The sequence below is a fragment of the Trichoplusia ni genome, chromosome 4 (genome assembly GCF_003590095.1).
Source record: "Trichoplusia ni isolate ovarian cell line Hi5 chromosome 4, tn1, whole genome shotgun sequence".
NCBI classification, from domain to species: Eukaryota; Metazoa; Arthropoda; class Insecta; order Lepidoptera; family Noctuidae; genus Trichoplusia; species Trichoplusia ni.
In genome coordinates this window covers 11,740,464-11,757,301 of record NC_039481.1, presented here as the reverse complement: position 1 = coordinate 11,757,301, position 16,838 = coordinate 11,740,464, and the positions used below count along the sequence as shown (strand labels likewise).

Below are 16,838 nucleotides of genomic sequence, written 5' to 3'. Positions count from 1 at the left end.
TGTTGTTTGAGCTCTTTGGAATCAGCATTTCCTACTACCTACCGATAATGTTACATCGTATAAAAATATACAATATTGAATACAATATTACTAAATATAATATTTCACAAGTTTCAAACAACGCCACCTAGTCTCAAACTAGGCAGAGCTTATATTATTAGTACTAGTCAACTAACAAAAGCTACATTAATAATTCTTAATGCATACATAAAATAGATAAATTATAAAAAACACAAAACACATGACCTTGATCATTACACAAATATTTGTTCTGAGTGGGAATCAAACCCAGGACCTTCGGTGTAGCAGTCAGAGCCACTATACCACGAGACCAACAGGACAGTAAAAAATTTTAAATTTAAAAAGTATCGGAATGACATTACTTTTTGACAAGTGAGGTGTCTTCGACTTGCCAGATTTAATACATTTGAGCTACTCGCCTTAGCGCTCGGAGAAACGGTATTTGCCTCTACAACTCTCCAACAAAATGTTTTTTCATAATTAAGTTTCTAACATACATTATCTAATTAAAAAAATGAAAAGATGATGAGCTAAACTGCTCTACGTTGTATAAACATCACCATTAAAAATCCGTTAAAAGTCCAAGATTGAATAGTGAGGCGAATCTTTTCAAACTAAGTTAAAATATTCATAGCACTCGTCACAAAAGCCAAGAGACAAAGAAAAAACGAAACAAGGATGTGAAACTCCACTAATGAGACTTAAAGCCGTCGGTTTTCCTTGAAAACTACCGGGAATTATTCATATCGAGTCCCACATCCCAATTAATGGCACCCATGAACTTCCCGATACCTGGACTTTTTCCCAATTAAAACTTATCCAAGCAAAGTTATAACAAGTAAAATAATACATGAAACTGTACCGGACTGTAATTACTCAGATACATTAATTACTTTGGCCGAAACAAAAGAATTTAATAATTACGGGAATAAGTAAAAATTTATTGTTGATAAAATTAATTAAAGCAATAATTAAACGATTTCGTCTACGAGAAAATTTGTTTATTCATGAAGAAATATGTCTACATTAAGGACATTATAGAAATGTGCTGAATATCTTATAAATAATTTCCAGGGAATGTTACGCAGCCAACGTAATGCTTTGTTGGAGTAGTGTTTGTAATATGAGAACATTCAGTTCTAATTGTTCTTCTTTTTAAAGGCATTAATGTCATCAATAGCTGGAAATAATTTGTTTGTCTCTTGAAAATTGTAATATTATTCACGCCGTTATATTTCTCTCCAATAAATATGAAAACATTTATTGTCTTAGGACATTTATAATTATAATACAATATTTATAAACTTTCTCAGTGAAATTCCTATTGTATTAAAGCAAAAACGTTACTTACAAAGCTTATAAAAATAAAATTCACGTAGACCCAAGGAATCAAAGTCAAAGCCATGGCAGTAGGCGTAATAGGATAAGTACGTTAAACAAGGTCAAAATCCATCAAACGAGAGACCAACGAAATATGTAATGGCCGCATTATGTTCAAAACATTTATATTATTATCTAAGGATAAACAAACCCTATTTATAGATAACAATAAGTCCGGCCTTCTAATACACTTTATATTTTAGGAATTATGAAAAATATTTCATTAATGATTCTGAAACGGTCTATCAGTGGTAATTTCTTAATAATTCCTTGTATCAATTAGCGGGTTTGGAACATTCAAGTACCTTATGATAGAAGTCTCTAGCGATGAGTGGTAAGACGGTATGTGGTCGCTTGGTGGTTAAACTATCAGGGAGTCTACCACCACGACTTAAAGTAACATTATTATGATGGTATGTCTCTTTCACATCTGCAATAATATTATTCGCTACGTTTGTGTTTGCTACTATCAAGCTTTCCTTATTCATATCATTTTATTACGTTAGGAAAGGACCGCGGACAGTTATAATTTCATCTCCTAAATTAAGTAGTAATTCGTGTTCAGTTGCAGCTTCGCAACAAAGCTCTTCATAATTACGTCAAGGACTCTTAATAATTCTTTTGAACGAGAACTGACTCTTAACTTTTGTTGCCTTTTCCTTTGAAATTATGAGACGTTTATGAAGTTTCTTAAAAGATTTGTCTCACTTATTTTTGTAAATGAGAGGGTAAACGAGCAATGAAAGCTTATAGCACAGTGAAAGAGGGAATGATATTATGTTCTGTTCGTTGGAGTTCGATTTGAAATAACCCACATGAGATCCAAATCGAAATCGTTACCTTTTGTTCTTTAGCTGCATATGGTTAATGTTTTTATCTCGATTTATTTCTAATTAACCAATATTTCACGCACTACTACAACGAGCATGAACATTTAGACGAAAATACCATTGCATTTGAACTTCGCTATACACGCAGAACATAAACGCAGCACACAAGTGCCGCTGGGGACATCGAGCCGTGAATAGAATCGTCATGTTTGCTAATAACAACATAATGTGATTACACTTCGACGTGGTTATTAACTCCTAATATTCCCATAAGGATTATTTCCAGCTGATATACTACCGAACAATACTCCGGATAACCGGAATACCTACAGCGGTCAAACTTTTTGTTCGGGAAACACTCGTAACGAAACGTTTTGATTGGAAATTGTTATAACCGAGGTGAGCAGTAATATTTTGTTGGGATTTTAATTATTACACTTTAAATAGTTTGAGTTTATAAATGGTTACGGTTTAGGAAATATCTACATATATTATGAAACAATAAAACCGTTTTGTTTTATTCATGTTCCATAATTTATTTTACGGCAGGTTTTGTTATAAGCAATATATCTTTGTCGCTGTGGGTAGAACACAGAAATAATCAACCATTATGAGGAAAATTATTATGTTCAATACAACTTAATTATATAGCTGAAACTTTTTGGAGAGCCCTTGAGACAGAGTAATTATTGTTTGCTTCAATGTTCGATACTGTTACAAAATATTTGGCCGACACAGAGAGGCGAAGTTATTTGCCTTGTTTGGATATCTATTCGTTTTGAATACGTAAAAATCGATTCGCGACACTTGAGAGCTCATAATGAACTTTCAAAGAAAATGGTCTTTCATTAAATTTATGACTTTAACGTCCTCGATTTTGATTTTAATTGTTGTTATCATCAGAAATACACAATTTGTCTCAAATTTGAACTGTTTAGCTGGAGAAATAGCTGGCAAATGGACGGCATACAACTACATGGACAGACAGACAGCCTTAGTAATAAGGCCGTTATTACCCTTTGTGTACAAAACCCTTGGAATGAGTTAATTTGTTACTCCATGCATTAAAATACAGCTGCCTATACCTACGCAAGACATAAATCAGTTCTTGTGATAATAACACATAATACAGTATGTCAGTTGGATAATACCTTTGTTTTATGTAAAGTTATAAACAAAAATAAAGATAAAACAGCCTGTGTGTAAAAGGCAAGTTCATTAAGATTAATATCAGGTATCTCTTGAGGCACTCCAAATAATCCGTGCAATTAATTGTAGGATAAGGGATTCCACATTAATTAAAGCAATAAAACTTTATCGTGGAACAAAACGGCCGACCAAAGTCAAACAAGTGTCTGAGAGTGAAATACAATGCAAGCTATTGTGTGGAGTCAGCGGGTTACTCGCATTCCAGCCTTGAAAATTGTTATAATTTTTAACCATAATACTTATTATAAAATTGGTAAAAAAACCTCCTGTTGTTACTAATGGATAATTGGCTGAAAAATGCCAATGTAATTTATGCACTATCTAAAAATTTAACAGATTCTGGATGACTCTCGGGCCAATTTTTACCATCGTGAATGTCTTTTTTTTATTTTCATCCATAACATAATAAACTATCAAAACAACAAACTAAAAATAAAATACAGTGAATGCATCGTGCGTTTGGTTTCGTTAATAAAACCACGTCTAACACTGGTAAAGTCGCAGCACACAAATAGGTTCAGCTGTTTAGTTCCCGAACTTTTGTGTATCAAACCATATTAGATTTGAAAAGTTCTCAACTAGTCAGTAGCATGCACGTGTGCCTGTGAATTTAAACATTACGGGAGTAAATTGACTTTATTAGACATGGTGACAACCAAACACGCTGCTGTTGTTTTTATACATAGTGTTTAGGCTAGAATTTGGGTTTTTTCCCCTTTTAACCGACTTCAACGAAGATGTTCTCAATTTGGACGATTTTTTTAATATGTCTACATTAATTAATGGTAATTTTTTGATCCGATTTACGTGATTTATTTTACTTAAACATTTTATTAAAACGATAGGCGTAACAAAAACAAATTGGTTGGATTACAAATAAATTTGAGGGTCTTAAATAGAACTGTATGGCCTAACAACCATTGCTTTACCGCGACCTTTACTTTTAATTTCAAAATTTGTTGTAATAACATCAACAGAAATTCATCATCTGAGAAAAATTATACTGTCTTGCTATCACACACTACATTAAAGAAGTTTCAACTGTTTAGTCACGGAACTGCAAAAAACGCAGGTAATAATATCTACTTTTATTACAAGTAATGAAGGATTAGAATGTCAAAAACCAAAACATAAAATACCAATGTTCAAACCATTTTAGATTTATGAAAATGCTACTTAAATTGACAGGAGTGCTCTTAATATAGCTGGCCGTGCTCAAGTGGGCCTCTTATTAGGGAAATGTATTTCAGGTATTATGTTTTTCTAAGTCATTGTCTGACACAAAGAACTTTGGAATTTGTATTTAAAATGTCACGTCGCTTCTGCCGCGTGAGATCAAATCCAATCAAATAAATGATTTTTGATTTGATGATTGGATTTGGCAACACCAACGTGACATGCAAGTCGTAGTCACTGTTTGAGATTGTGAATGTTGAAATTTGTATGTAAAATGTCACGTTGTTGCTCCCTCGCCAGTTGGCAAATACTGCTGCTTACGTTGCTTATTAAACCTGTCCTTGTCAAAATGCTCTTAAAGCAAGTTAAATAGAAGAGACAATAATTCCCCCTTTAATTCGTTCCTAGAAAATTTTAAGCAGAAATTAGCCTTTCATATGGCAAACGAAACTGATTCTTGGAAATCTTGAATCAAGTAAAGAAATTCCGATGAAAAATATTTCACTAATGACTATAATAATTTTAGTATGAATGACGTAAACTTCACTGATTTAATTTTTGGTAAAATATTTATAAATTGTTAAAAAAATAGCTTGGAGTTAAAACAAAGATTGTTTGAATCTAGACTAGAATCAAATTCATAAGAAGTAGTCGATCGTCAAAAGCGGAGTGACAGCACGAGCTGACGTCATCAAAAAGCCATCCGACGAAAAATGCATAAGCGATCGATGGATTAAAGGATTAATCTAACGCTCAACTGCGTCGTTCTGTTATACTCATAATACATTCAAATAACGTTCCCACGTCTCTACTATCGATAAGTAAATACTATAATGATTTCACGCCCAAATGTGCTTCATGAAATCGCTTAGAAAACTGCTTCGAATTGGATTCTTAATGATAATGAGCAGAATTTAGATGAGTTGAATAAACTGGTGACTTCACCATTTGTCTGGTTTCTTATTTCATAACCTTTTTTGGATTTTCTTTGAATGTACCTTCTTTGAACCGACGACCTCCGTGGTCGAGTGGCGTACACGCCGGTTTCAAGGTGTCGCTAGCTCTGAGGTTCCGGGTTCGATCCCCGGTCGGGTCAATGTAAAAATTCACATTTCTACATTGTCTCGGGTCTGGGTGTTTGTGGTACCTTCGTTGTATCTGAATTCCATAACACAAGTGCTTAATCAACTAACTTTGGGTTCAGAACAATGTATGTGATGTTGTCCGTATATACATATTATTATTTATTATTATTATAAATCCACATTGGGCTTCAAAATCGTAACAATATACCTACAGACTTTCTTGGTCGGAAATCTCATGACATTATTATTGCAAATGAAGCTATACACCCTCATACATGCATGTTATCTATAATTAATTAATATTTGCATAGTAAAGAGTTGATTCCCACACAAGATATCAGAAATATGCGAAACGAAAATTGCACGAAAATCAAATATTAATAACTCCGAAAACTGTTTTTGAAGTGAAATACAAACAAGCAATTTTGGTTAACAGTAAAATAAAACATGGAAACATATTTGCTACAATTTCCCAGATTGTACTCGATACAATTTAGTATATTTCGGCTCCGATGTGATGTTTGAAGTCGAATGAAAATATTTGTTAAAAATACTCGGGCGAGGTTTCGAGAACTTTCGAATTGTAATATGAATGGGGAAATTATTGACATCCCACAAGTTCGGTGTAACTTGGCTGTGAAAGTAATCGATGAGGTGCCACGACTTCGATCATGGCGACCCTTAACTTTATGCGCCAATATACATATCTTATATCGATGAAAATGTATTTCAACTTCGTTATTTTTGGGCTATCAATGATTCATGTGTTGGCATTTCCTTAAGATATTTTGAATCCATTGATAGCTTAATTAAAACACGTGTGAGCTTAGTTCTAACAACCAAGAAATAAAAAACATGTTTCTGAAAAGATGGGTGCGGTATCTATCTTATTATTCTGCTTAGTAAAAATGCCTGTTCCCGTGTAACCTATTTACTATAGACAAGTTTGTTGAAACGTATTTATTTGAATAGTAATGAAGTGAATTCCCTCCAGTAATGTAATAAGATCTCGAACAACAAAAAGTCGTCTTGAAACTGAACTGTCGACTATTTTACGAAATAACTTCACGTATCTAGGTTCGTGTGTTCCCTGACTTCGACTAGTCAATATGAAGATGGTGCCGTTGACCTATTTATAAGAGCTGGCAAAATACGCGGTGCACGTATCGACATAGATACCTATGAGTCCATAGGAAGTTAGCGCTAACTACTATAGAGACCTGAAATCAAATTGTGCTTCATACCTGGGAATATCAATGAAGAGAATTTGGGTTTTGTTGACATCCACGCTGAAAACGCTGAGACTAGCTGAAAAAGCCAAAATGAGCAATAAAATGCGTCAAAAATTATAATTTTCTGTGTAATATCTCTACTATCAAAATTCAATATAGAGAAAACTGACGTTCACTGTAAAACCATGAACGAAATTAAAATGAAAACAACACGATGACACTTGCTATAAAGTATTACGAAGAATGATTAATCGGTCCCGTGTAAACCGGCCAATAGTGTTGTCCATTAATTAAAGCGCCGATCAATTATATCAACGGCAATGTGATCAAATAAAAAATGAAGAGTTGACGCTTTGTGACGGACTGACGTCTCGACTATTTAAAAGACTGCCAGCTTTTAATAAAATTAATTCTGACAGTTTCTATATAGTTATTATAGAATATAGAATTTAAACAGAAAATCAGCTCATAAAATAACCTAAATCTAGAAGAAAGAAAAATACTGCATTGTTATAGTATATTTAAGGTCTACTTTATTGTCGTCTTTCTAGGAAACTTCTGATTAATCGTTTTGGAAATTTAATGAAATCAATCTAGATAGTATTCTTCGAACAAAGCACTGAGATACCTTCCACAGTTTCTACTTAATTAAGTGTTTCATCCAAAGGTCAAACCCTAATAGCCTCAAACCGCCGAGCGAGAATACGTGATCAAGAAGTAAAACAAAAAAATGTTCACAATCTTGAAAATTTTACCGTCGCGAAAGTTTCATAGAAAATTCAGTAAAGTTCTGATGTTCAGAATTTATTTATTTCTTCGATACAATGAAATCAGGCTAAGTTTAGTCGAGCAAACTAAAAAAACAGGTTTTACTTAAACTTTATAATTAGGATTCTTGAATTTTAATTTTATAACTAATATTATCGTTCATCTCCATTGTTTTCTTCAAAAATATTTAATTATTTCTTGTTACTATTCTGCTAAGAATATTTAAGATATATTTATTCGTATTGCCGTAGAGGAGACAACTTCATCACAAGTCTATGAAATTCTTTACAGTTGTTACTGTGAAGTTATTATAAATTTCCTAAAACATCTGCAATGAAATCCTCATAATTTGCAGGCACGAAGAATATTGAAAGAAAAGTATCATAATAAAAAAAAATGTATGAAAATGGACGGGTTTTTAGTTAGATTTTCTTAAAAAATGCAATAATTATAACCTTCATTGTATTGATCACTTTATATTAGCGATTGTGCCTCCTGTCTATGGGGTCCAATTAATATCACTAAATATATTCTCCTAACCAATTAGTACATATATACTAACAACTAGCGGCGTCTTCGGGCAAAACGTCCCAATTAACTCTAATGCTACATTCATGCTCAAGAGATTCTCACTATAATTTAGTTCTGTTCAAATATTTTAGATTTGTTTTAAGTGAATTTCTATGTCTTCGGTATTTGTAAGAGTTATTAATAGAAATAATAATTCTATTCGTACAGCTATCAACGTTTCGATGTTGTTTTAATAAGGCGGTCGGTTCTCAAGGGGCCTTTGATCGTGAATTCTGGATGCGAATCTAGGCCCATGTTCCCTGAATTAGTGAATAGGGATAGTTTTCATTTGTATTCCTATAGTCTTCGAGAATATTAAGATGAGCTTGTGTATGATACTGTGCATAGACATGACAATTGTTAACGGCCCTTCTTTGTTTTAGGTTAACCTTTGTTCTCACCTGTACATCATTGCTTCCCAAATAATTAAACAGCAAAAAGGAACATAATTATGTATTTTTTTCTTTTTTTTCAAAACCGCTTTCGCATTAAGAAATTAGCCGGGTGTCGCGGGGGATTTCGAAAACACCCAAACCCAAGACAAGCATTCGTAAATCACACAATTGCTTGTTCTAATTCGCGGAATCGAATCCACGACATGCGAACCTACAGAAAATTAAGCGGTGACTTTTATCTTTCGGCTATCCATGCAGTCAATTCAGTTTTCACATTAGTACGAATTCAACAAAAACAGTAACAATTAATTCATTTACGGTTTTATAATACCTATCTCAACGAACAAACACGCCAGCGAAGTGAGTATTTAAAAGCAGCATTAATATCATCCTCGATAACCATAATGTAGCTAAAAAGTTTCGCTAACCTACTGCCCCGGTCACATTTTACATAAAACCGAACTTCGGAACAACGTTGTGCGCTCAAGAAAAAGTTACATCGGATAAATTGATCAAATATTTTAAAACACGTTTCTAAAGTTCGGTAATGATCGGAGTTCAAACTGCAGGCATAAAGATAAAGAGAAAAATATTGGCTCTTGAGAAAAACGAGAATGTTTAATGAGCTTATCATGAATATTATTGTGATTTTTGCGACAGTCTTATTCAATTACAAAATAGGAAAAAATAGATAATCCATATTCATAAAACTACAGTCGCAAATATTTTAATTTAATGGCTCGTTCTTAGGTTCTTATTCTTAAGGCTCATCGAGTGTCTCATCAATTATTGAAAGCACACACCATGACATTAAATAGCTGCGAAGTTGAATAATGAAGGACTCCAGCATATTTTATTTCACTGTAATTCGACAGGAGACTATTAATAGACATTTTGTATTTTCACCAAAGTAATAAAAATGACCTATACATGCGTAGTAAGTATGTGATCTTTTTTTGTGGGTAGCGATGTTATTTTAAAACCCCTAACTATACACGCCACACGATTGTTTCTGCCAAGCTGCACCCATGTATAGATTACAATAATTTTACCATGCCTTTGCAGGCAAATATCACACAGTACAAAATTAAAATTAATTTACTTATATTGATGATTAGGGATATAAATCATATCTCAGTCTGTCAAGTTACATAGTAAGTCTCAAAAATAAAACTATAGGGATCATAATTTCAGCTAGAAAATCTTAGGACGGTAAAAAGTTCGTTTCTAAACTGAATAAAACATTTTATAAACTCTAAAACTTGTGATATTAAATTCATTAAATGTTAAGTCACGTTTTCATACAATATTCAAGAGAAACGAAGTTGCCAAAATTCTCCCGTTAAATGAAATTATAAGAATGATAAAAACGTTCACGAAATGCTTCCTTCTATTTCCAAATCCGCGAAGACAGAGAGAATTGAAGGTAAGCCCACCCTCATAAAGTAATCTGACGAACCAAATACCAAAAAGCTAAATTGAAAGCCAAATGTTGCAGCGAATACTTTGATAATTCGCTTAAACATTTAATGTTTCTGACTGACGATGTTCCCTACCTTTTTACGCACGTAATACAGGTTAAAACACACGTAAAAGGTTTATTTACTCGATTATGAAGGCTTTTGTTGTTTAACAAGGCATTAGATAATGCATGCTCCTAAAATAATTTATTTTTAAAAGGCTTTTACAATGTTAAGAGAATTAAATTGTGTCGTAAACTCGTAACATACGCCGAAAATGTATATCTGAACCTTTTAGCAAAATAACTCTCTTTAAGTTTGCATGTGCCTTTGCGCAAAAAGTAATTGGCGCCCAACATGGGACCCAAGGAAAATTGGCGCCCACCGCGGGACCGCAAGTAGTTAACCCATGCTCGCTATTTAAGTTGGTTTCCTTTCAAACAGGCATAGTAAAAATCCGCATACTCATCGTGATATTTTAATAGGAAACTGCTAGCAATCGAATTTCCATTACTTGCGTATGATTATATAAAGCTTTTAACACCATTTTGAGTAATCACAATTTCATATTACTCTCTAATTTAAGATTAAATCTACACCTACCTGTGATACGAGATGCCGACACAGTAAACTACTGGATTAGCGAACACTGTACCTTCAATCCACGTTAGTGATACACATTAAACACGATGCATATCATAATCCACTGACACATGCACTTTCACTGCGGTGTTGTTTTATTTTTTCGTTTCACAAATCACTCGCTGCGATATGCAAGCGGTGTGTAGCAGCGCGCGGCACATCCGCTCCGCACCAACTCGCGGCGACTACTGACTGGCGCCGCGCAAGCTTCTGCGGCCCGCGTCAAAGAGTATTTCGACCGTTCGGATTGGTAGAATTGTTAGATGATAGCGCACACTAATCATTCGCGATTTTTTTAATGTTTTCAACCCGGTTTTTTTTGTACTGGAATGCGGCAATTATGTGCTTAAATGTTAAACCTATTTATATTGTGGAAATATCCATTTTTAATAAGCGAGGACAATAATAATAGATAATATTTATATCTCTACTTTATTTATAATTGCACATTGCTAACAAACATCGTATGGTTCCACATAAATACGTAGGCACTGTTACTTTGACATTATAGCCTATATTTTTTCTTGGATTAATTAATCCGGGCTTGAGGCAGGCACCGTCCCACGGATAGTGATTGACATTTTGCTCAGTTTCGAAAACATGAAGAGATTAGATATGAAACCGGATAATTCGATAATATTCATCAAAGCTATTTTCAGCGTCACTTTAATTATGTCGATCGTAGCAATTTTGTTCGTTCAATACTGAGTTTTACTTCCATCAGCAAGTAAAATAAATTATTTGGATTGGGGCAAAATACTTCTTGGAAAAGCGACAGCATTTTAATTATTAATTATTTAACAGTTCGTTATTATAAAACTGTATTCGTAACTGTTGTATTATATTACAGTGTGTGGGTGTAAGTGCTCGCACACGAGGCGACTCCCGCCTTCCGCCCGCACTAGCCGTGCTTGCAGATTGACAAATGAAATTTTTATGAGTGCACCCACGACTTGCCGGCTCTAATGACGCTGTGTGCATTACGACAAAGCATCTCTCACTGACGCTCACATTAACACACAAACATACGCGTAGGGTTCCCGCTCTAAACTTGATTAAAACGTTAAACAAATCCCAAATTCCAAAGAAACTCTGCGACATACGGAATACGTGATAAACATTCGAAAAAGCTCCATCGGGCGTGTGAAAGGAAGCTTGTAATTAGCGTCAGGGATCTTCACAAACGTCCCATTTCCCGGACGCGGCGCCCAAAGTAGGCCAGTGGCAGCCCTGTTCGCGACACGCGCACGCCTGCAGCGCGGCGCGCGTACGTGCACACGCACACATGCACAGACGATGCCCCGGCGAAGTTAGCACAGCAAACGTGTAAACGGAAAAGATAGGCTTTTCTTTGACTCCTTTTAACTGTCCAAGGGAGCTGTAAATAGGATGCAAACAGAGATACCGCTACCCGTCGGCGCGAATGAAAAATTAGTGTGTCTCGGCTGAGAGCCAGTTTACCTGTGCTTAGAATTGTTGCGCACAAAGCCGGAGATCGCCGCTTTTAATGTCGATGGGATGACAAATGAGACAAAGACTTCGCAGATAAACAACGCGGGCTCCGGACCCGCGCTCACAAAGTGAATAACATTTTTCTTATTGCCAGTTGGACTTAATGCTTGTGATTGTCAGATAAATATTTTAACATTTTAAGAGTATTGTTGTGTTGAATGCACAGAATAAATATTCATGTTTGTTTTTACCCAAAAATTCGATCTGTTAAAAATTTAATCATTGGTGGTCTGTTAAAAAAGATAAAAGGCAAATACAACTATAAAATTATTTAATTAACAATAATTAAATTTCCTCATTAACACCTATTCTCCAAACGTAGTCTATTAAAATAGATAAAATAAACTAATTTCTTTAATTTAATTAGTGCCTAGACAGGTGGTTTGATAAATATCAAAACATTATGTACATTTGAATAGTACAAGTTGAACCACTGAAATAGTGAGAAGCACAGTCGGCTGACATTCGCGTGCTCCGAGAGTTATGTCAAATAGTGATAAGGTCATCCGTCACTGTCCGGCGCTATAATCGGACGGCGCGCCGGACTCGCGCCGGACGACGCCGGATTAAACTCCGATTTCAGCTATATCGACCTTTTATTTAGGTTTCAAACTGCTTATTGGATTCCCAAATTATTTGTTATTGACTCATAATTTTTGAAAGGTAAGTTGTTTGTTAGGTCCATGTTGTAATGTTTGCAATATGAAATCTGAAAATGGAAAGGTTACCGATCTTTTGCCATTATTTATAAATAACCTGGAATATTTATTTTTCGTTATTGTAATTTTGGGGAACAACATAATTTAGCAAAAGTTTGGCTAATACACTTTCGCTTACGAAAAGTGTACTGTAACCTTTAGACTCACGTAGTTCATGGTCTTGCGTTTAAATGCTAAAGACAGTTATAAGAAGTCATTACTTATTGATATCGTAATAAAACAAGTCTATCAAAATCTAAACACTATTAAAAAAAGTATACCAATAGATACGAAGCCTTTCGTTTCGTGAACTGGAAATTTAAAATAATCTTATACTATAAATAGTAGGTATAGTACAGCTTAGGGTTACGATCTTCGGCTTTACGGCTGTTATGAGTAGTTTTCTAGTTCCATATGTTGTAATAAATAACTCAATCATACTGAACTAGCTGAACGATTGCCATAAAATTCGGTAAAAAGGTTTTATGTAGTGTATCTTTATGACAACTATATTACTTGAATGGCTAAGTAAATACACAGATTCATGTGAACAAAGGTTTTGAACCCTCATTTATGACTGGCTTGGTAACTCCATTGATTTCTTAGTCTTTTACTAAAAATATGGATAGGCAAGCTCTACGTATTATTCCTATAATTCATAAATTATAAGTGTTTGTTTTGTCTGCACTAACATTGTACTCGGTTATAAATTACTGGAAATCCTTTTGAATTGTTCTCGTGAAACTATTTGCATTATACAAGATAACAAGAATATTTTTGTACCGCAACTGTTCAAGTCGTGTACGTATTCAACTCTAATTCACAAAACTGTAGTAAATAGTTGCGTCTGTCTCTGTTTCTTATGAATTTCACATGATTGCATTTTTGTTCATAGTATTTTTATTTTATTTTACATGTTGGAATTTCAATATTTTGAAGATTCATCTGAACCTTATCAATCAAATTAGGTACGAGTAACTATTTAAATAATTTATTAAATATATGAACTCTAACTAGATCTAAGTTTAACTGATCTGTCATAATATGTAGTGTTCCAGTTCTCAGGGTATTTAATGCTAAGTGACCTGCAGAGTACACGTGGTCCCCAGTGACGGAGAGTACACATCTCAGTGTCAACTGTTGTCACACACGCGTCGCCACTCCACGCAGACACCAAGATATAATGCCACTAGCATGTCTCGGCTTCATGACAATCTCCAAATGGTAGTAAATATTGTGTCGCACTGGACAGAACCGCTAACTACTTCTCTAAGTCAGTTTAAAAGTCTTGTTATCTAAAGTCTATTTTAAAGAACCAGATTTTAAGCGTTGATTAGATTTAGATTTACTTTTAGCGTAGATGTTTAGAATGGCAACAATCCTACCCAAAATGAAAGTGTACCAGAGTAAATACGCAGAGCACTATACTACTAACAGCATCATATTAATCTGAGTTACTACTGCTGTATATAACGTAGCCATTTAATACCAAAGCTACATTTAATTGTTAGAGATTCACGTAAAGCTATTTGATTTAGCCGGCGGTGGCAAGAATATTTCAGTGTGTCCGCGGTGTGACGTGCGTTGCCGGCGGCCGCAAAAACAATGCACTTTATTGTACTTGGTTCAAATAAAAGTGTGCGAGAGAGTAATGACCTTCCAGATTTAAACTGTTGGTGGATTGTACGATTATTATATTGTGTAGCACATAAGATATAAACACGTCACCAACTAATTCAAGAAGTTATTGTTGAATTGCCGCCATGGCATAACTTATCCCAAATTCCCAACAGTTATGGTCTTACCATTATTTTTATGAACTAATAATTGGCATATTTTTTTTACTTTCGTTACTTTTCGTGATCATCAAACAGTTTCACAAATATTGGGCTGACCCAAATCTATTTTGACCAATATTTATTCCGCAAAACGTAACGAGAATCACAAATGGCAACAACGCGAATAAACATAATAATTTCGGAAAATACCATTTGATATCGACGTCCAGTATAACGAAATTCCCCTGAGAACGACACCATAAACATGGACAATATCTATTCTGGTTAGGACAAGGCTACACTAAGTCATGTCACACCTTATTTCGGCAGCCGCCTAATATCCCAGCGACTGTAGCTCGATACCGTCCTGAATAATATATGGAAAGCAACCAGAACTGGTCGCCACCGCAAGATACCTGTACTGTCCCGTACCTACTTGCGTGCCATACCAAATTGATTTACTCGGAAAATTATTTGGAGTCCAGTATGGGACGTCATTATTATATTAAAGTAATAGACTAAGTATAAGCTACCTTCGTAATTGGATTGTCGTTGAGATCGTCAACCGAAATACTTGGGTATAGTACAACCAAAACAAAAAGTACAACATGAGTATACTAAAGATAGGGCATTAACAAAGTATCTGATAGATATAGCTCAATACTTTATACTTATTAACTTCCATAATGTGTTGGAGGGGTTAATGACTGATGGTCCTTTTAATAATGACCTGAGACATTTATTAACCTTTAGTATGCCATAAAAGTAATGGGGTCTGATGTTATCTAAGCTCGGTCGTAATTCATAATGCGTGACGTGAGATCATCAATCAGATCACACGTTACAAGAAACTGTTTACTTCTGATTTGGTGAGCTTTAGATCAATACATTTTTATAGGCACGTATTTGATCTATGTCTATCTATTTGCTGTTAACAAATGTTTGAAATTGGTCTTTTGAATTTGAGGTCCGCATGAAAAAGGTAAAATCGGAACCCTACTACTGAGGCAGTTCTTCCGTACGTCACCTGGCTGTAGGCTCATAAACCGTGACAGCTGGACAGTCGAAATTTAACAAAAATTGTCAATAAAGATCTTGGTTAAACTTCGGTTTGCGGTCACGACTTTGTTGGGTGACAAATAAATTAAAGTGAGTATCTTAGCCTATTTGTTCTGAACTCTCAGTGTCGCGAGTCTAACTAGCACTTGAACGGTTTAAAAGAAACCACAATTAGTTACTCATCATTGTTTGATTCTAATCAGCTATCCCTGATGCATACAAAATAGTCTAAACTGAAATTGGTTGCAAATAGAAATAAAGCTTGCAAATACTTTTATAATCTGATTTGTTTATTGAATAGTGTTCTACGTATTTGGGCTGGACATTTATATGCAACTTATATTTTCATCCCGTGTTTTAAAATGACAAAATCTTTTTTGTTACATCCTGTATCACGGCTGTATCGTGTTGTGACCATGTTATACAGCGTGTATACACGCATTTTTTGCATGACTGAATAAATGAATTTAGGTTTTCCCACACAGGCTGGCGTATCAAATTCATATTAGTTAGATATTTCAGAGTTATATCGGATAAAATGATAAAGTTCATAACAAACCTTACTAGCTCTATCATTTTATCCAATATACGATGTCAATTTTATATTCAAATACAAAAAAAAATGTTCTAATTGAACTTCAATTTAGTGCCAAACTTATTTATAAAAAAAAACCGTGCTAATCACTTTACAAACTTCGTAAACAAGACAACAAACTTTTGTTTCAAGCATGATAAGGTTTGAATCAACCAGTAACACATTGCTTTTGGTTTTACAGAAACCGTTTAAGCGTAACTGTTGCAACGCGTCATCTCCATCTTCTAGGCTATTTTAAAGACACTATGTAATAATGAACATTTGCATGAACTCAATCACTAGAATCATGTCTGAAGAGTCACAACTCGTACAGACTGTTAATGCCTAACGAAACTTAGTTACAACAAGAACAGTTCACCTGTGCTGATCCCCGCGGCTAACAGGCGTAGCGATACAAATACACAGGCCACGGTTAAACAACGTACGAA

General features: G+C 34.6%; 1 protein-coding gene across 1 annotated transcript in view; it reads right to left on the bottom strand.

Moving 5' to 3' along the window:
* Window positions 1–12,428, bottom strand: part of LOC113493028 (nephrin) — a 214,876-nt gene extending 202,448 nt beyond the window's left edge. Inside the window, exon 1 of the mRNA XM_026870802.1 lies at window positions 10,730–12,428. The gene's annotated coding sequence lies outside the window, so the exon portion shown is untranslated. The remainder of the gene's footprint in view (window positions 1–10,729) is intronic.
* Window positions 12,429–16,838: the final 4,410 nt, after the last annotated feature.